The sequence below is a fragment of the Amblyomma americanum genome, chromosome 1, assembly GCF_052857255.1.
Source record: "Amblyomma americanum isolate KBUSLIRL-KWMA chromosome 1, ASM5285725v1, whole genome shotgun sequence".
In the NCBI taxonomy this organism is placed as follows: Eukaryota; Metazoa; Arthropoda; class Arachnida; order Ixodida; family Ixodidae; genus Amblyomma; species Amblyomma americanum.
The window spans coordinates 89844630-89866451 of NC_135497.1; the positions used below are offsets into that span (position 1 = coordinate 89844630).

Here is a 21822-nt window from a genome sequence, read left to right on the forward strand (position 1 = left end):
TCACGCTCAGTAGTGTTCATATTATAATGCATTAAAATGGTACCTTTTATTCTTTAGGCCATATATGAACAACTTCCTAAGCAGCGAGCGCTACCGGAAGCCGTAAAGGTCGAGGTCCGGCAGCTGATGCAGCTGAAGGCAAATAAAAAGCTTCTCAAGCAGAAAATTCAGCAGGACACAGGCAAAGTCGTCCTGCTGAAGGACCTCAGCAACCTGGCCAGCTCTTTGAAGCCGGCAACGAGGAATGACCTTGATCAAACTGTGCACTTCCTTCAAAAGGATTATGGCAAGTTTCATGTGCATTGCACACCATCAGTTGTAACCCAGTATGTTTGTTGAATTGCATACAGATATACTGGATGTTATGGAATATCTTCATTCTCACATTCGTTTCATTCCTTATTTTAACTGCATGTAGGTTCTGACTGCGATGTCCTGGTGGATGACAATAACTTCCAAGGTCTCCTTATTTCCACCCCTTCAATGCGGAATACAATGGCTGCATATCCAGAGTTTTTAGGCATCGATGCCACATACAAGCTTTTAGATGTCAGGACACCAGTGTACGTCATTCACAATGAAGATTCGAATGGTGCTACAGAAGTAGTCTGTGTGGCCATTCTTGTGAGGGAAGATGAATGCAGCCTGAAGTGGCTCCTTGACAAGTTCCAGGATCTCAATCCCTCTTGGACAAAAACAAGATGCATCATGGCAGATAAGGATCTGCTAGAGCGAGATTTGCTCAAGAAGTCCTTTCCCCAGGCTCATGTTTTAATTTGTGTGTTTCACACGCTAAAGACATTTAAGCGTGAAATCACCTGCGCAAAGATGACCATGTCAGCAGAACAACGTGACCATACCCTCAAGCTTCTTCAGAGGATGGTGTATGCAAGGTCTGATGAAGAGTTTGCGAGGCTTGAAGATCAATTGGACTCTACAGCACCAGAATCTGTACTGGAGTACTATAACAAAAATTGGCGCAGCATTAAGAATGAATGGCACAAAGGACCACAGTTTTTAGCTGGGAGCTTTAATAATACAACCAACAACCGCCTCGAGAGTATTAATGCAAAACTAAAGAGTGTTGTCCCTCTGTACTGCTCTCTTGAGCAGTTTGTTCCAGCACTCTTCAGTATTCTGGCCACAATGCAGCAAGAGAGGGACCATATGGCTGCAGATTCGGTATATAAACGTCCTGCACGTTTGGAAGTGGAGGAGCATCTCCAGCAGTATCAGCTGACTCTGACGCCCTATGCTTTTCCGTTCATTAAGCAGCAAGATGAGCAGTCAAAGAATGTTACTGTCAAAGCTGACTGCCAAGATCAGTGGCGATGCCAGTCAAGCTCTGGTGAAACTGTAACAACATTGCACAGCTGCACTTGCTCATTTAGGCTTTCAATGATGCTGCCCTGTCGTCACATCCTTGCAGTAAGGAGAGCTGAAGGCCTTAGTCTTTATGAAGCAAAGCTTTGTAATGAAAGATGGAGCAAAAAATATTACCACTGCAAACAACGATTGTTCACTAAAGAGGCACCGAACACTCCAACCATATCTGTCACACCAGTTGCGAAAAAGCCAAGGCCAATGACGCAGCAGCAAAAGTACAAAGCTGTGTTTCCACTCTGCAAGTACTTGGCTGAGCTGGCATCAGAGGAATGCAATGATCGGTATTTGAAGCGTGTACAAGCTTTAAAACTATTGATAAAGGAGTGGGAAGGGGAGCAGTCTGATCAACAAAACTCCCATCAGCAGTACAACTGCACTGAAGCGGACTCGGCATCAGATTGTTCTTTTAGCTCTTCTCCATTTCCAGAAGAACATGAAGGGAACGAAGCGCCAGTCACTCTCTCTGAGCACCCTGACACAGTCAGTCCCATTGTTGAAGACGAATCAGCCCCAAGCCCAGTGAAAACTGCAAGTCAGCTACTGCTGGAAATGGTACCTGGCCATGTGCCACCATTCAATGAAGTTGAGAAAGCGGCAGCAGTAATGTCTCTAAGCCCTGTGCTTACAGTTATGTCAGCTGATAGTACTGAGGCAGCGAACGCTGCAGAGCTGAGTGCAGTCCAAATGCCTAAGAAGATTAAACCTCGCGGTCGGCCAGCGGGGTCTGCAGTCCCTGTAATCAGACTGCCTAAAAGGAGGAAAGCTCCAAAAGCCTTCTCTGATCTCAGTAAAGCTGAGAAACAAAAGAAAATTCTTGGTTGGCTAGTTGGGGACAGAAGTGCCAGACTTGCCTTGGAACAAGAAGTTTGCCTGGGTGAGTGAACTTAAGTGTCCTATTCCAATCTTTCCAGCTCTTTGTGGAAAGGGGCTAGGTGGGCATACACTGTGCAATATGGTCACATTCTACATGGCTGGCTGTGTGTAGCTATACATCAGTTCTAAGCCCATTTTATAGCAACGTTGCCTATTGAATACTAAGTGATTTAAATTTTGTGGTGATTGTTTTGGCTTAATACGATGGGCGTTTTTTTTTTAAAGTGGCCTTTCAACTTATGTACGGTGAATTCTGCACCTACTGAGGTGCTAAGAATAGAAAAGTGCATTTGGAGGCTTCATTACAGTGTGCTCATGGTCACATGAATTTTGTATTGCAGGGGAAGACAAGGTCGAGACCATCCATTCAAGGCTGCCAGAGTCCATCTTGGACAGTCAGCTCAACGTTGCTGTCGTGAAAAACTTTTTCACTGCCGATGGCTGGTGTGCTGTGCAACACGTGCTTGATGTCAAGCGCAAGAATATGAAGTGGAAGTGCTATGCTTGCAAGGACCTGCTAAGTGAAGCACCATCAATTGTTTGCGAAGCATGTCTTTGCTGGTACCACATGTGCTGCCAGAATGTTAAAGAAAGCGCTTTAGCAGAAGCCAAAGCATGGTTCTGCAAAAATTGTGCATAAAATGCGAGACCACCTAATGTGATGCCTTTTCTTTTAAAATAAACAAGTGTTTGCATGGCTAAATAAATTTCCTTTAAACACACTTCTACATTTCGCACATTCACTGAACTTGGTGTTCATGGCTGCCCCAACTGCATAATTTGAGCAAAAGGGCCATAATCAATTCTAATTGGGTCATTTCTCTACAGTACAATGGTAAGTTGGCCTAGTTGATATGCGTTCATTCTGGGTAGAAAGCAGCGCGAACGGAACAAGAACGAGACCAAGGAAACGCAGACGAAATTATGCAAACGGATTAACGAACCCAAGCCAAAACACGTTCTATTGACATTTCTCACTACTTGGAAAATAAAATGAACTCTAGCCCAAATTGTAGTTCCGTCTGGACGGAACTCCAGCGCAAATTGAAGTTCCGTCTGGACGGAACTCTAGCCCAAATTGTAGTTCCGTCTGGACGGAACTCTAGCGCAAATTGAAGTTCCGTCTGGACGGAACTCTAGCCACAGCCAAAAAAGAAATGACGCCGTCCATCCACCCACGAGAGAAGAAAAAAAGCGACCTGACCGGTGGAGTCTTCTTGTAGCGCTAAAATTACAACAGGTTTACTGTCCAATGAGGATCAGATACAGTGCTGCTGTATATGTGAGCACTTCGCGCAGTACGTCGAGCCACAGAAGCGTGCACACTAATTTACTCGCCCTTTTTTGAGCAGAGACTGTGCTTTGGACATACCTGATCCTGAAAGGTCGTCAGAAGGGACAAACACGTTGCGTTTAAGAGACGACAGGCAATATTCTTGCGCGGAGGAGCCGAGGGGTCAGAGCCTGCAGCGAAAGAAAGCAGTGAGAATGATCGTGCGTTGTACACGAATCGGCTCCCTCCGGCCGCTACGCAGTCGGCTCAAAACAAAAAACAGCAACAAGTACCGGCTCGCGCACACAATCAGTGATAAAACACCGTTATTCAATACGGCATAATTTGATGGTAGGTGAAAACCACGTAAGTACATGTGCGGTTGAAATTTGGCGCCAAGAATCCGTACGATGAGCTCGGCGCGACAATCTGGCGTGCGCTGTTTCTTTCAGACGTTGACTCTTTCGCGAAGATGTCGCTCACTGCAGCGTCACACATCCATGAAGCGTGCACGACGAGGTAATCGCTGAGCACAACCGAATTCAAAAAGCATTGTAAACAGCTAGACACCTACGGTGGCTACGGCTAGGGTCAGCAGCAACAACGGGGCAGTGACTGCTACAACCAGCAAGGTAGATGTACACCGCCTTGCAACCAGATCGAAATAACGCAAGCGTTATTTCAACCCATGACGTTGCATCCGGTTTGAAGAAAAGACGTCACGTCCGCCAATTTTTTTGCTGTTTGAGCCATGTTTGAGCCGAGCCGAGCATTGCTTGTCCCTTAGGCCGGTCGGCGGGACGGGCGTGCGATCGTGTTGCACGTGAGTAATTTGTTCTTTCTATCTTTTGGCATGCACATACTGAGCAATTGCCTGTTATCTGACACTCGGCATTCCGTTGTCAACTTCCTTGCGCCCGAATATTTTGTGTTAGCAGATAACCCAGGACTAGCACGGAGCCCGCTTGCCCGCCAGTGGACCCAAAGGCCCGGAGGGAAAGACTCATCTGTTTTATCGTAAGTTCTGCTCAAAAGTTCTGTGCAGGTCTACGGAAAAGAGCAAGCGCTGAGCGTGTTTTTATATCTTTTGTCAGCCCAGCCCAACGTAACTCATGGTAACGCATAATTGCCAGCTTTTGCGTGCTCCCGAAAAAAGGCGGGAAACTTTTGACAACAGTCTTGTTGAACCACTAATAAAGCCGGTCGTCAGTTGAAAGGTCTCCTCGATTTGGCTGCACTTTCTGCACCAGTTCAGGAAGTGCGGCACTCTCGCACTCGATTTGACAGTGCAGCTAGTGCCACCTGCACTTCGGCACTCGATTTGGCCTCGTGCTGCACGAGTTCTTCTGCACTGCTGCACTAGCCTCCCGGCGAGTTCTCTTCTCGTGCAAGTAGTGCAAGGTGCTTGGCGCGCTCCGTAGCAGACGGCTCCGCGGCCGCTTGTTTTGTGAGCGGCGTTGAGACTATGTTTGAGACGGCCGCGTACCCGTGAAAGACGCGTCATCTGCGCCGCGCCCTCACCAAACAGCTGAAATGACAGTGCGCGTATACGTGTGTGTACGCGCGCGCATGTGCGCGAGTCTGTGTACGCGCGTAAGCGACAGGTTGGCATGGCGCACATACGGAAGTACGTACTGCGTATGGGTTCGCATCTTTCTGTCCAGCCTCGCACGTTGCTTACACCATTTCTCTTTTGTGTGCAATTATTATTATAGACGCAGCACGATGGAGCGCTTCCATAAGAGGCAGATTGTGAGATGTTTTATTATACGTGGGCGATCGCAACGTTTGTGGCTCGCTGCGACATCAGTACCTCTGCTTACGACCGCGACTGGGCTTGAGGTCGCCGTCAGCCCACACCTTCGGCTGCCACTTAGCCTCTGACAGTCACGTCGCCGTCACCGTCCGCCGAAAGTGAACGCGATTGAGTTCAAATATAGATCCGGCAACTCTTGGCGGACAACCGTAGTCACTTTTCGATAGGACGGAAGCAGCCTGAATCACGCGTATGGACTGTAAAAGATCGTCTCGAGCGGTAATCTGAATAACCTGTCTAATTAATTGTTGCCTCTTCGAAGTACCCGTTGAATCAGTGACGGTCGACCGGCATGCGCCCCTTTAAACAACGCAACGGAATGAACGGTGTCAAATTCTTCACCACTTTTTGAATTAACAAAGTTCATAGCCGCTCCACGAGATGTGCCACTTGGAGCAAATACACAGCGTCCAATGCAGCTAGCACAATCTCGCGCATATGTGAAAACACGCGACAAACACCAACACGTACATGGCCGCAGCAGACGAGTTTCTGCACTTCTGCACTCGATTTGGCCGCTGCACCGACAGCACTAGTGTCGGGCTACACTCGCGCCGCAAGAACTGGCACTACACTGGCACGGCACTTTTGTGAACTAGTGCGGAAAGTGCAGCCAAATCGAGGAGACCTGAACTAACCGTTTGTGCGATGAGTTTTGTACGCGGTCCGATATTTTGTGGCCCCGCGGCTGGGAAAGTCTGTTGAGTGTTGACTTAATTGCACTTTACAATTGTGTGCTCTTGTTACAATTCGCTTTCTAAAACAGGTGCAAAAATTGTGGCGAGATAAGCGATTACGCTTTGGTGTCTGCAGAGGGAAACATGTTCTTCTTTTAAATTCATATTTATTTCAGACGACAGCACTTGAAAAACTTGCAGGCAGTTTTCTGGTATGCACGGGCCTTCCCGATTCCTGCTTCGAGTCCGGCGTTCACTTGTTGGCGCAGAGGCTGAACAAATGGGACGTTAAAATGCTGAGGCAGCAAAGGCTTTAAGGCGCCACAAGGTGAGCCCTCCACCTTCTGTGCTGATTTTAAAATGAGTGCTGTGCCACCTGCACCGAACATCTGTTTTACGTGGGGAAGGTGTTTGGACTTAGGTGGCCAACTATCATGGAGGCAACTGGAAAAGCATGCTTCCTTTTAAGGCCTATAATCTTAAGACCTTTTTACAGCTGATGTTGTAAAGAGGCCTTAAAGAGATTAACACTGTGGACAGTGTGCATGATGTCCTTTGTTTGGAAGCTTGTGAGGTGCATAAAGCTCACAAGGCACTGTTGTAGTGTGTGACAGGTCATTGTGGTGATATTAGAAAAAGACATAGTACAGCACAATGGGACAGAGAAAAGGAGCACACAGGATAAGTGCTCATCCTGTGTGCTCCTTTTCTTTGTCCCGTTGTGCTGCGCTATGTCTTCTGATATGCTATACCAACAAGCCCAAACTACCACTTTGCTAAGATTGTGGTCATGATAGGTTTCTTTGATTTGGCTGCACTCTCTGCACTAGTTCTGTGAAGTTCCACGGTGGTGCCGGTAGCATGCAGTGTCAGTTCAGATGGTTCAAATGCAGCTTGGCACTGTCCGCTTCCAAAACGAATGGTCGAGTGCAGGCCCGATTGATAGCCTTGCTGTTGTCACGAAATTGCAGCCAACTGCATGCTGCCGACGCCAACGACCACCAAAATCCTGAAACACTTGGAAGAATTTTCAAGCAGCAAATCGCAAAGAAGTCTTACCATGAACCTGCTCTAGGAAATCGTCGTTTCACATAAAAAAAAAAATTGTTTCATGTATACACACAGGCTACTTACGAATTAGCGCTGAAATGCTGCCCATGCAACTGGACTTGACCGCTTAGGTTTTCATTATGATGCCTCAAACAGTCACTCAATTCTTCCATGTGTAGGTCGAAGAAGCAGAGAAGGTATGGCACGTGTTATTTAATGAAATGATGACAGTTATTTGCTGAAAGGTTGTGGGGGTTTAATGTCCTAAAGCAACTCAGGCTATGAGGGACGCTGTGGTGAAGGGCTCCGGAAATTTTGACCACCTGGTGTTCTTTAAGGGAGCTGCTGACCTGAAGGACATGGGTTCGATCCCGGCCGCGGGGGTCGAATTTTGATGGAGGCGAAATTCTAGAGGCCCGTGTACTGTGCGATGTCAGTGCAAGTTAAAAAAACCCCAGGTGGTCGAAATTTCCAGAGCCCTTCACTACAGTATTCCTCATAGCCTGAGTCGCTCTGGGATGTTAAACCCCCATAAACCAAACCAATCTTCTTTGTAATGAGGTGTAAGGCATTATTATACACGGATTACACGTGGTATGCTCCTACAGCTGCTATATAATTTATAACTGAATTTCTTTCTCGTGCTGTTTCAGTTTCAGCAGCTGAACGATGACTGTGACCTTAAAGAGAGGTTGTAGGTCATGTGAGGCGTGAAAAACTGCAATATAATTGGTGCTTCTACATTTGTTGTCATTCCTCCTCTAGAGGAAGGCTGGCTTCAGCAGTGCAGTAAATAAAAACGATAAAGCAGCAATTATATCGCAGTTTTTCTATGCCTCTAATGACCTAAAACCTCTCCTTGTCGTCACAGCTCTCATTCGGCTGTTTAAACTGTAACAGAATGACAGAAAAATTCGATTATGAATTATTTAGCGGTCGTAGGCGAATACCAAATCGTGATTCATGCATTGTAGTGTCTTCATTATAAAGAAGAAAATATGCCACCAATATTAGGTCTCTATGCTCCATTAACATGCACTGACATCGCACAGTACACGGGCCCCTAGAATTTTGCCTCCATCAAAATTCTAGAGGCCCGTGTACTGTGATGTCAGTGCATGATAAAGAACCCCAGGTGGTCGAAATTTCCAGAGCCCTTCACTATGGCATCCCTCATAGCTTGAGTCACTTTGTGACGTTTAAACCCCCATCGACATTTCAACAAAGAACTGTCATCATTTCATTAAATAACTAGTGCCATACCTTCTTCAGTTCTTCAACCTACACATGGACATTGCCATACTGCTGCACCGCAGCTGCGGTGCAGCAATTCGGCTTTCATTTCATTCATTTCGGCCAGCCTAGAACTCGTGCCGCACTAGTGCAGAAATTGCAGCCGAATGAAAGAGACCTTATGATTATGTGGCTACTTCCGTTGCATTTGGTGGGCAACAGTTTTTTGTCCTAGCCATTACATAGAAAGAAGAAAAAAAAGGAAACGTGGGAACATTCACTATTAAGACAACAGCTTTCACCTGCAGACCCCAAATGAACAAAGCCTGCCTGTATAGTGAACAAAGCAACTAGGCTGTCACGTATCTAGCAAGTTATAATTTTGAAGGTGGGCCTCCTGCTGTGAAACTGGCAACGTTTGTGCCCTAGAGACAAGCAGTGGCGAGAGGCGAGAAGTCGCAGACGAATGTAGGTAGGACAGGTAGCTGAACGAGGAAGTAGTTCCCGTAATTGAAGAATACAAAGAAACACAAGGACGAGACATGTTTATGTTCTTCCTTCTATGTTTGTCATTTTGTTTTCACAAGTTAACAGTAGATGTTCGTTGTAGTTTCACTTTTTGAGGAAAATGGGGAAGGGGTTGTTCATCTTGAGACATGTAGCCCAAAAGACGGAGCACAGGAATGGCTCACACATTAGTGCTTGCGTTTTGTTCCTACTGTTCTGTGTGCTTGCACCCCTTGCCCCCAAATGAGGCATTGACATGATCTTACGTGGTGCTATGCTGGTAAAGGGTGTCTGCTGCATGCATATGGGTGTGTGGCATTCAGTTTCAAGCACCAACACACGGCTTCTAGTGCAGTAGGAATTATGGGAGCAAAAAAACCTCAAGGATGTGGATGAATAGTTTAGCTCTTCTACACGATAGCAAGGCGGGCGAGTTGGTGATACATATTTAAAAAATTAACAGCGCGGAAAACGAGGACTTCAAGGGTAGAAAACACAGGACAAGCGCTTGTCCTGTGTTTTCTACCCTTGAAGTCCCCGTTTTCCGCGCTGTTATTTTTTTAACTCTCCAGTTTGCCTTTTCTGAAAAAATTCTGTGACAGGAGTTTCTAATACATGTCAGCCCACCCCTCATGTAATACTCCCTTGTGGGCCTTTGAGGTAGAAATAAATAAAAAAAAAAGTAGTGCCCTTTCAAACAGTATAATTTGCAACTTTGGTGCAAGATTTCCAGTGGCCCCTTCAGGGAGTGTTTGTCCAGTGCTTGTAGTGATTGCTTAATGTCACTTGGTCCCAAGAACCAGACAGTTAACCAATTGCCCTTGTGCCTCTTGATGAGAAAATCTGAGAGGTAAAAATGAGTTTACCATAGCTGTGAACAGTAATGAGCTGGATGTATTGCCGAAGAGAATCGAGGTCATCTGCTTGACAGTTGTAAGAATTTTGGGTTGGTTAGAGCATAGATGGCTTAACATCATCTTCCGTATCTTAATAGATGTGGCATTGTTGGCGTGTGTAATAAAAATTTGTTTCGATGTGAGCTGTCAACTCGGGCGTGACGAAGTTGTAAGCTCGACCAGAAGTACCTGTGCTGTTTGAGCTCAGGGCAAGAGCTTTGAGCGAGGCCACTGCACTACGTCCTTGTTGTACATTTGGCTTTCATGGTGCTCCAACTTTCTCCTTCCCCCACCTCTGTTAGGAATGTCGCCATGGGGCCGAGCGAAAGTGGTAGGGTGTAATTAGAGCAGTGGCATGGCCATAAGGTCCATCCTAACAGTACTGCGTAAGGCTTGTTTGCTGGATTGGCCCCGCAGTCAGAACTGAGGTGAGTTATGAGTGGGCCACTGTGGAGAAAGATAGTAGAGCAACGGAAAACATGCCACGAATGGTGCAGAGCTATAGTTTGGAAGCAACCTTTGATGCCTTTGATGCCTTTGTTGCCATTGTGGTCAAAGTTATCTGTGAGACCATCAAGGGCACCACCTGTTTTTCATGCATCGCATAGCAATAGATCAGGGCTTCAATTTTATAGTTGAATCATGGGCTTTACTGCAGGAGGTGTATGAATTGGTTCAGATTTCACATTGAGGCGCATCAAATTCAGCAACGTTAGTACTCACAGGTACAGTAAAACCTCGTTAAGGCATACCTCGCGGCACTGTGGAAAAGCTGTGCAAAGCAGCAATATTGTCACGAAGACGACGAAGCTGGCAGTGGTGCGGGAACGGAAAAGTCACGTTATAGGCGAGCGGCCATTAAAATCATCTCACTGCCATCATTCATCGCCGCTTATTATTCGGCTGGTCACCACTTAACATTTGGTGTGAGATGCGGGGTATCATCCCCATCCTGGTCCTGGATCTTCGGAGTCTTCTGCCTGCCGTTATCGTCGGCCGTGTGCACCTGGTTTGCCCCGCTGTGCCCCAGCCCGCCGAACCTGAATCGACCTCGCCGCTCACCGCAGTCCCGTCCCCTGCCCTGACCACGACCCGAGACGCCGCCCACACGTGAGGACACCACCCCCCTGCCCATGCCATTCGGTGCATTCAAGGGCTTCGTCCGTTGGCTACTGGTGACCTGTGTCCCAAGCGCTTCATCGACTAGAATTCACTCACACATATCTTTCATCGTGGCAGCCAGCACTTCCCCCCATGCCATTTGTGTTGTACCGTCCTCCTCTGAACCCATCTCCACTGAGCCATCTCTCCGTCAGTGTGTTCTTCTATTCACTATCGGGATGATCGCTCAGCAGCCCCGGGTAGTGTCACTGAAACGACGAAGCTGGCAGCGGCGCAGGAACAGAAAGGTCGCGCTATAGGCGAGGGGCCATTAGAATGATCTCACTGCCATCGTTCATCGCCACTTATAATTCGGCTGGTCGCCACGTAACAATATGCCCAAACTGAAAGCAGCCTGAGTATATCCGTTGACCTGGTAAAAGATGATACCTGAGGCATTTCAAAGAATGTGCAGGCAAAACCTTTTAATCACATAGCTACGAGTGCAGCCTCGAAGGTATGTAAGCCAGGTCCTGTGTCCCAGCTGCTTTATTAGGCCGTATTTGAGTGAACAAGCAAGTGTCTAGCACGCATGCAGTTTTTTCCAACAGTACAAGTTTAGCTGTCTTCAGCTTCCATGTAGGCGTTACTTTCATTGGATGGCGTTTTGCCAGTGATGGAAGCAACAGTGTCAATACCAAACTGTGCTGAAGAAGTCTTGGACTGCATTGTCTAATCCATCACCAATCATGCAGAAAAAAAATGAGTCTCCGCAATGCGTCCTCTGCAACAAAATACCTCCTGTAAACAGGACGTATTTAGGAATACCTGCTCTATTCTGAGGCCTGGATTGGGAAAAGTGGGGATAAGAGTTAATGGAGAATATTTTAGTAATCTGCAATTCTCAGGTGATATCGCTAAGTCGCTCAGCAGATGAGCTGCAAAGCAAGATCAGTAAGCAGAATGATGGGTCTAAAGAATTAAAGGCGTATAGACACTTAACTTTTGGGTGCGTGTTTTTTGTTTGTAACGATGCATAAGGCGTTGTTATACGTGAATTACTACCTGGTATTCTCCTATAACCAATAAATAATTTATAATAGCATTTCTTTCTCGTGCTGTTTCGGTCTCAGTTTCAACAGCCGAATGAGGACTATGACGCCAACGTGTACTTACAGGTCACGTGAGGTATGAAAAAACTGCAATATAATCGCTGCTTCCACATTAGTTGGCATTCCGGCTCTTCAGGAAGACTGGCTTCAGCAGTGCAGTAAATCATAACGATGAAGCAGCGATTATATGGGCGTTTTTCGATGCCTCACGCGACACAAAAGCACTCTTTGACATCACAGCAATTGTTCGGCTGTTGAAACTGAAATAGCGTGACAGAAAAAATTCAATTATAAATTGTTTAGCGGTCATGGGCAAATATCACATGGTGATTCATGCGTAGTAGTATTTTCTGCATCGTTGTAGAGAAGAAAACATGCCACCAAAATTACATGTCTATAATCCTTTAGCACGCAGAAAACCAAATGGAAAATGCTCTTGGCCATTCCCTCCAATGCAAATGCTGTGTGGTGTATAATATTGTTACGTGGTGGCTCTCCAAAGAGTGAGTTGCGATGAACGATGGCAGAGATATAATTTAATGGCCGTTGGCCTAGCGCGAGTGCTCTGTAACGCACCACAGCCAGCTTCGTCGTCTTTGTCACAATATTCCATTTCCTCATGAACATTGTCACTAATAGGAAACTGGGTGGTGTGTCATTGTTTGCGTAAGAACTTAAGGACACTGAGAAGTTCCCTAGGCAGCCGCTGACCACACACCATACGTGGCAAAATTACTTTTGAAAAGTAATTAAATTACATTACTAATTACTTTCCTATAAATCACAGAAGTAATTACATTACAAATTACTGGTCTCAAAGTAATTGCATTACATTACAATTAGCTGCCTTAAGTAATGAAAATTACTTGGTTTCGATGCTAAAATGTTGCGCATTGGCCATAGTTTGTGCAAAATTTCCAGTTTTTTGTTTTTGTTTGCACCGCCACTGAGCTTGAAAATGGGCGTCAGAAATTTTTTCCCTTTTTAGTCAATTTGAACTGCCGCTTTGCTGATGTAGATGAGGTCTTTGTCATATCATTCTTCAATCAGAAGTACATTGTTCATTGTGTAATATGGTCCCACCATCCTGATTTTGAAGAATTTATCATCCGCGTAAACAGCGGGAGTGCTTTGACCGCTTATCCACGCATCATCCCAGAAGTGCACAGGCGCGCGAGAAGCTGCCAATTCTGCTGTTCAATTGATTTGTTCTGGAGGCAAGTTGGTGGAAATACATTGTATGTCGCTGGGACGCTGTTGCCTATCGTGCCCTTGAGTTAGAAATACGGCCTCAGATGAGGCCACAAAAACCCGACAACTCGTGGCCAACTTTCTTATGCATGTCAGTTGAGACTTTTGTCAGTGTCAAAGTACTCAAAGACGTCAAAGTACTTGCTCAAGCACTCGCAGTGCGTCTGCGTGAAGGTACCATATGGCTTGCCTTGGTCATCGAGCTCTCCTCGTGGCCATGCAGTGCGCTTGTGTGTGAGACCTTATGCAGTGCAGGGAGATGCGTAGCAGTCCTGTGACTGATATGCAGACTTCACCAAGGCAGTGCTGACGCCTGCGCGCACCTCTCGTCCACGTGCTTCCCTGGGGTGCAGGCTATTACTACTTGCACGCTTTTAAGGCACAAGCCTGAAGTGGCACATTAACATCGATACCCGGCATTGTTGTCGATGTCCAGGAAAAGTGGTCCATAACCCCCAATGACATAGTCAGCAATGAGAAAAATTTCTTCCAAGGGTGCAGAGAATTGAACCCAGGGCCTTCAAGTTACAAGGTGATCACACAACCCATCGGCCACAAAACCGCGTTGTTTCTTGGCAAGTAATGATTCATTTAATGTATGTGTTGCCCTATGACTATAAGCTAATGAGTAGGTGTGTCACTAGAAAGGAAGGAAACAATATAAATTAAAAAGTGAATGTTTTTCGCCTTCAAAGCAAGAAAGTAGTCTCTAGTGTGTCCGTAATTTATTCTTGCTTTGGGAGTCGCCGCGGTGGCTTATTGGTTATATGGTGCTCGGCTGCTGACCCAAAAGACTCTGGTTTCATCCCGTCTGCGGCAGTCTCATTTCGGTGGAGGTGAAATGCTATAGGCCCGTGTACTGTGCGATGTCAGTGCATGTTAAAGAACCCCAGGTGGTCAAAATTCCCGGAGCCCTTCACTATGGCGTCCCTCATAGCCATAGTCGATTGCTTTGGGACGTTAAACCCCCATAAACTGCATCTTTGCTTTGTATACGCTAATCTCCCTAACGCGAGGCCAAAGCATGGCAGATACAAGGAGAAGCATGGACTCTGTATGCAGCAAAAGTAATATTGCTAGTAATTGATTACTTTTCTGTGAAATTACTGCTTGAAAGTAGTTCATTACATTACTAAATTGCCATGCCACAAAAGTAATGAATTACATTATAAATTACCGAGAAAAGTCATTTAATTACTGTAAATATATTACAGTAATTTATTTGCTGGCTAATCTGCCACACACTGATTTTAAGGTGATTGCACACTGCTTTTCAATGAATGCGAAATCCTGACATGATAGCTTTTGCAAATGGTACTAAACAATGCCTTTTGCATATTTAAGGCAAAGGTTTGTGCCACCTTCCCTTTTATTTTTTTTCTCTCCCCCCCCCTTTCCCCCTTCATATGTTTTTTTTTTTTGATGTTATGAATGCAATGTTTTAGCAATAAGCTTGAATTAGCCCCTATGAAAAATTTTTTTGCTGGTCTGCACGTGACTGTCTCTATGTCCAGGTTTTGCGCCATTTCCTAGTCCCTGGCATTTATTAGCACTTTCACTTCAATAAAACTTTTGTGAATGTGCTGGCACAAATTTTGAAAAGTTCCTTTGCTAGCACTTGCAAGTTGTTTCCATATTTTTGTTTTCCATGGGGGTGAAGTTTCATGGCATGTCCAGTCCGTCAACTATTTCTTACCGTTCTCAGATTTGTCCCGTTACACTTGTGCATTGTGGAAGAGCCGCAGCTGCTCTTAAGATGCTTTGTGTCCTTGCCTTTGTGCAGGGCAGCAGCGGCGTCTTCTCCGCAGTGCTCAGTTGCATGTAGGCAAAGCATCCAAAAAAATATGACTAGCTTGGCTGGCATTTTCTCTTGGTCTCTGAATGCATCATGTGGTCAGAATTTGGCAAAATTATGGACATGTATACCAAAGAATCATTTCAAAAAGTTATCCAGGATTTGTATTGTGAATAAAAATAGCACAACACGCATAATTTTTCGTTTTGTGATACTGCAGATTACACGAACCAAGAACAGAACAGCAAGGTTCTACTGTATTTCTTTGAAGGGCTGTGACGGTTTTAAAGGTAGTCTAGCAACCTACAATTCTCCAGAGGAATTTCGTTTACCTGGAAAATTCTGGCAGTTGTGGGGGATACCATCAAGAAAGTGGTCAAGTCTCGGGAAAAGGACGGACTGAAATTAACGCAGAGGTCTGCTGCGAGTTTTAACGATATTGTGAGTGTCCAGCACATGGTCCGTTCTTATTGGCATGACATAGTTTTGCTTCTAATGAGTATTAGGCATGGCAGCCTGTCTGTTTTAGCTGTATTTTTCTTGTCTTCAATTAAGTGAGCATTGTATATACCGTATTTACGCACATAATTTGCACACTTTTTATTCAGAAATTAGGGCTCTAAGAAGGGGGTGCGCAAATTACGCGGGGATTTCGCGAGCGCAACTTATACTCCACAAAGGTCATAATGCACAATATAGGTATATTGTATGTTGCTGCGTACACATCAGCACCCGGACCCGCACCCTACGCTGGCGGGCCCCCGAAAAAAAAACCAGCCATTTGTTCGATAGTTCCAGATTCCGTAAGTTTGCTTTCGCAACTTCGTCTGGGAAAGCAACCGCGAATCAATAAATCAATTATCAGACCACACAATTCTTTAACAGTACCGCGCGAGTATCGACCAAACTGCTTGTCAGCGCCTTATCACGGCGCGCAGCTGAGAAGCCAGCAAGAATAACCACATGCACACAAGTTTGCTGACACAACGATTGTCGACTGTGGACAAACTTGTGCGCACGCGGTTATTCTCGCTGGCTTTGCCGCTCCGCGCCATGATAAGGCGCTCACAAGCAATTTGAAACTTGCCGTATAGTTGTGATATCCCATCTCAAGACACGACCGAACAAACACAAGCCGTCAGAGCGACAGAGAAAAGTGTAGCCGGCAGTCGAGTCACATGCATCAGCCAAACAAACAGCGGTGTTGGCTCTTCTATCAGCTACCGATCCTCCCTGAAAGCGCTGCTGGCCGTTCCGAGTGGCGATGCCGCTGGTGCCACCGCAATTGTAACAGCGGCCCGACACCACCATGAATGCCCAGTGCACAATAGATTCAAAAGGCCTTCCGAACAAACACGCGGAATAGCCGAATGCTACTGGGTAGAGCCCGCGTGCATGGTGGTGGTCTAGCGCAGCACGGTGCGTAAAATATGCGAGTAAAAAATTTTTTTTTGTAAACCCGAGTGAGAAGTTAAGGGTGCGCAAATTATGCGTGTAAATACGGTACTAGTTGGTTCTGTACAGGTTGCCACACTCCTCATTAAGTTTGGTCTGGTGCATATCAATAGACACAGCTACGTTCAAAAGTATTTTCTGTGGAATAAGCCGTAGTCATAGGAATGTGCAGAATTCATGCGCTTTCAGTATACTGATGCGAGGTGCCATGCCACCCCAATGTGGCATCAAAATCGATCTGTAAATCTTGCTCTCAGGCCTCGTCAATCTTGTAGGCTATTGCAGAAACAAACAGAGGCTAGTTTCTCTGCGGTTCGAGCTGTGATGATGAGGTCGTAAAAAGCTGTTACTTTTTGTGGAAATGCTTGGTGCTTGTCCTGTGGCATTGCTGCTATCGAAAGGGGTGCCAGAGTGTGCCTTCATTGGAAAGGCAGTAAAAGGCAGTGCTTCTCAGTGATGAGCAAACCAACCTTTGTCAGCCTTCTTGTTCAAGGGTTCCTTCTTGAAAGCCTGAAATATTCTTTTGCAGTACAATGAACAGTGTATGGAGTCCCTGAAAGCATGCATAGTGTTCTGTTTAGAAATTTTCCAGAATTTTCTCAGAGTTTTGTTTCTTTTGTGAAAGCAGATGTAATGTCAGCACATATGGCCACCACTCTTATGAACCATTAAAAGAAAGCAAGAACTTGTGAGCATAATTTTAACAAACTTCCAAATCTAAGAGTCCGGATCAGTCAGGCACTTTTCGTCCAGTGAGAAGGAAAACAGCTGCTGAAATTTCAGCACAGATTCCTAGTTGAAATGTGCCAGCATCTGTGGGTCCGTTACGGCCAGGGATTCCAGTGTGGTGTTTCCATACACAAGAGTTAAGTGGGCCATGTCCCATTAAGAATGCTGCATCTGGGGCAGCATTCCACAGCTGGAGGTGTCACAAGAAAGTGTGGAAGAGGTCGTCTTGTTAATGCTCTCACACTTGTAGCTTAAGCTGCTGTTCATCGATTTTTTGTGTCATTAATGTTTCTCAACAATGCCACATCACGTCATGCGCCTTTTCAGTGTCTGAACTGTGACAAGAGCATCTCCACAGCAGCCGTGGCCTCATGCTTGAGTGCTCACCTCGGCTACGGGAGGTCGTGGGTACGATTCCCGCGGCCTCCGGTCCACCAGCCAATTAATCCAATAGGAACAGGCGGTCCCCCGGCCTAGTGCTCGGCTCTCCACGGCTGCACTGCGTGGGAAGGATAGCCTGCGCCTCAAAATTCCCATCAAATGCGGGCACAAAAATGTCTCCACGTGGTTAAAACCCGCAGTCCAAAACTCTCGCCTTGTGCCAGTTACAAAACTCACAACGTTCACTTCTCTAGCTTCAAGATAGATGTGCCATAAGCACTCTCCGCTCACAAACCCCCTTCAAGCAAAGTGTGGCGGTATTTGATTGTTACCGTTGTGGCTGGCTCACACGCATCAGCAGGTGTGCATGACAGGTTAAAAAAAAAGATGGGTTTCTACCGCACTAGGTGGATTTAGGGTTGCTTGACGGCGGAACTTATCTCTGATCCATCAAGGCAACGGTTTGGTCGGAGACCCTTCTCTCAAGCATCTCACCCTAGATGAGCCGAGCACCATGGCGGGGAAATCTCAAAACCGGTGGGTACCCGGCGGCACTGGGAATCGAACACAGCACCTCCCGAATGTGAGGCGGATGCTCTGCCACAAGGTCGCGCTTCGGTGCTATGATCTTCGCCAAAAGGCCGAGAAATGAAAAGCCGAAAGATTGTCGTTCGGCAGCTTACAAAGTCAAGCTGTCATGTTTTTTCCTGAACACAGTTATGGCTCAGGCTAATTGTACCATTCTACATGATTTTCCCTCATTCATTGAGATGCTCAGTAAGCTTTAGGATGCGATAAATTATGAAGAGGAATGAAATATTTGTATGAAATGTTTCTTTTCATCACTGCATTTTGTGGGAACGTGTTTGTATTGTAATTTCAAATGTTTTATAATTTGAACTACTCGAAAATAAAGCATATCGCAGTACTGACCGGCATTTCGAAACGCCCTGATATGCACACCATGTGTACGAGAGCAGACGCAGCGGTCCCTGTGTCATTACTTTTGGAACCCACATGACCAGGGTTGCTGCTCTTCCTCGGGAGTGACGTCGTAATGCACCCCGACACTCGGAAACCGAAATCGCTCAGTATAAATAATGCGGTAATATTTAATGTTCATATTTAAATTGCGGAGCACGTATCACGCACCGGGTGGGAGTATGCAATGCTTGAAACTAAGAACACTCCAACCAAAAATTTGATGTCTCCGCTCCTTTAAGGTTTTGGGTTTAGCATATGGAGCTTGTGAGCTCTTGTGTGCCAGCTTCAGAAGCCTTTCAGATACCCTTTCGTTGTTTGTCTTGACTGTTTTTATTCATTCTTGGTCTCTGCCTTGTACACACTTCTTTTTGTGTGTGGTTTCTCTGGCACATCTTGAACAATGTTCCTTTTATTCTTTTTTTAAGGATCTTTCTAATGTCCATACGCAAAACCACTACAGGAGTGCATGGGCTGCTGCTGTAGCCTGTTTGGAGATCTCCTTATCTTTTTCCCTCATATGCATTCTATTTTTTGTGTATTTGTTTGTGGGTTTCTCTTAGTGGTTTATTAGTTGCATTTTATTGTTCTGAGCTTGCATACTTTTTTCTGTTTTCATGGCATCCAACCCAGTGTATGACTGACACTAGTGGAGGGACTGCAGCAGCCGACCTTGCATGGCGCGGCAGTCTCTGGTCCAAGGCACCTATTCCCCGTTCCAGGCTATTGGCTCAAGGTTGTGCCACAAGTCTGCACCTTGGCCTACAGGCAGAGTCGCATTAGGCCCACGTCAGCCAGGACTTCCTTGCCAAATAAAGTGTTCCTACCGACACGCCTTGTCAGTAATTGATTAAGCGTATGAATAAATTAGTAACAACTTTGTTGGCCGTATAGAAAAACCGTGTTACAAACCAGTTTTTTTAAGGCCATACCCAGCCACCACATTGTTTCCTCTGAGCAACCTACTCATCTTTGAGGTAAGTGCTTGCCGTGTGTCGCATCACAGTCTGAAGTGTTGCTGCAGAACCGCATATTGCCTTCCTGTTTATGCCATTGCAGCAGGAAATGCTTCACAAAGCTAATGAAAAAAAATAAATTTTGCCAACATACTGCTTTGAGACAACCGCTAAACGGGTGCCGAAGCCCACTGAACATCGTAATTGAGGCCTATTGAATTGAATGTTCTTTGTAGGCATTTTACAAAGGCAAGATAACAGTCCTAGCAGTTTTGGGTGCACAAACTGGGTAATATCAGGCTTTAACTGCTAACAAGAGGCCCTAAATATTCGCTAAATTTGATTTATAGTCTTCTCTTCCTGTTGTAACCTATCTTTCCTCAAGCAGAACGGTAGCTGAAGTGAATTCGCATCACCTGTTAATGTCAGATTTTTTTCTTTTCTCAGCTGCTGAGGGCCATTATTGCCAGAGGGGTATGTAAGGTGTGTACTGTAGACAGGTAAATAGCTTAATTCAAACCGACGGTATTTGCAAACTGGCACTTCGCTTCCAGCCCCGCCGCGGTGGCTCAGTGGTTAGGGCGCTCGACTACTGATCCGGAGTTCCCGGGTTCGAACCCGACCGCGGCGGCTGCGTTTTTGTGGAGGAAAAACGCTAGGCGCCCGTGTGCTGTGCGATGTCAGTGCACGTTAAAGATCCCCAGGTGGCCGAAATTATTCCGGAGCCCTCCACTACGGACCTATTTGTTCCTCTCTTCTTTCACTCCCTCCTTTATCCCTTCCCTTATGGCGCGGTTCAGGTGTCCAACGATATATATGAGACAAATACTGCGCCATTTTCTTTCCACCAAAAACCAATTATTATTATTCGCTCCGGAGTTCCCGGGTTCGAACCCGACCGCGGCGGCTGCGTTTTTATGGAGGAAAAACGCTAAGGCGCCCGTGTGCTGTGCGATGTCAGTGCACGTTAAAGGTCCCCAGGTGGTCGAAATTATTCCGAAGCCCTCCACTACGGCACCTCTTCTTCTTTCACTCCCTCCTTTATCCCTTCCCTTAGAGCGCTGTTCAGGTGTCCAACGATATATGAGACAGATACTGCGCCATTTCCTTTCCCCAAAAACCAATTATTATTATTATTCGCTCCCGTCAAAGTCGTGTATTTCAGTGCGACAAAGCTGACGGCAATATAAGCATACGCAACGGCCGTACAGCTTACCTGTCCGGACCGATGAAGCATGGCAATGCAGCGCGCTGCATGCGGCCATCGTGGAGAACCACTCGTCCACTACTACCCCTGTCACACGGTGCTTTCGAAGTGCAGTTTCTCTCCCCAGCTGCGCTCCTGTTCCTGCCACGACGTGGGACCAGTTTATTTTACCGTATGCGGGGCCTATCGAGTGGAATCGATGAGGCGCCGCTGACAGTGCTGATGAGCATGCATAATGAAAAGACCCGTACGATACATAAGAATGAAAAGACCCGTACCAACCCATGGTCGGGCTCCCAAATTTATTCCGAACTCTGCGTAATAATAATAATAATTGGTTTTTGGGGAAAGGAAATGGCGCAGTATCTGTCTCATATATCTTTGGACACCTGAACCGCGCCGTAAGGGAAGGGATAAAGGAGGGAGTGAAATAAGAAAGGAAGATAACGTGCCATAGTGGAGGGCTCCGGAATAATTTCGACCACCTGGGGATCTTTAACGTGCACTGACATCGCACACGGGCGCCTTAGCGTTTTTCCTCCATAAAAACGCAGCGGTCGGGTTCGAACCCGTGAACTCCGGATCAGTAGTCGAGCGCCCTAACCACTGAGCCACCGCGGCGGGGCCGAACTCTGCGTGAAGAACTATTTTCGGTTCCCTTACCCTTTGTTTCTAATCAGCATAGTTTGAACAAATTTCCGGTCGCTTAATAGTTTGAAGTATCGAGGCGCCGAATGCCTGACCATTGGTACGTGGCCACGTACATACTTCCCATCCATGGCGCGCGCACAATTTGTCCCTAAACGTAATGGCCCTTGGATATATTGTCTTCATGTTCAAAAGACCTGTCGCAAATCTCTAAAGGTTATTATAGCGGCACATTTATATATAAGACTGCTCAAAGGGAGCACGGCTACAAAACCATTGCCGCACGCCGCTCTTAATTCAGTTCCAATAGATTGACCGAAAGTTTGAGCTATAAAAAGCGAGCACTAAACAACGAGAATTCACTGTGCAAGTGTGTGTTTGAGGACGGATCGCGCATAAAAGGTTTTACCACTAAACGCACTGATCATAGTGCTTGCATGCGGCACAGCGAAACGGTGATATCAATATAAGATGGAATTCCGCATCTGGCGCATC

General features: G+C 46.2%; 1 long non-coding RNA gene across 2 annotated transcripts; it reads left to right on the forward strand.

Annotated features, from left to right (window-relative positions):
* Positions 1-4318: 4318 nt before the first annotated feature.
* Positions 4319-19336, forward strand: LOC144113204 (uncharacterized). 2 transcript variants are annotated; one of them, XR_013310694.1, is made up of 3 exons: positions 4319-4549; positions 6202-6353; positions 19167-19336. It is a non-coding gene; the product is annotated as an uncharacterized LOC144113204 (long non-coding RNA). The 2 variants fall into 2 exon arrangements; XR_013310693.1 differs by having other exon boundaries at positions 4324-4549; positions 19150-19336.
* The last annotated feature ends 2486 nt before the right edge of the window (positions 19337-21822 follow it).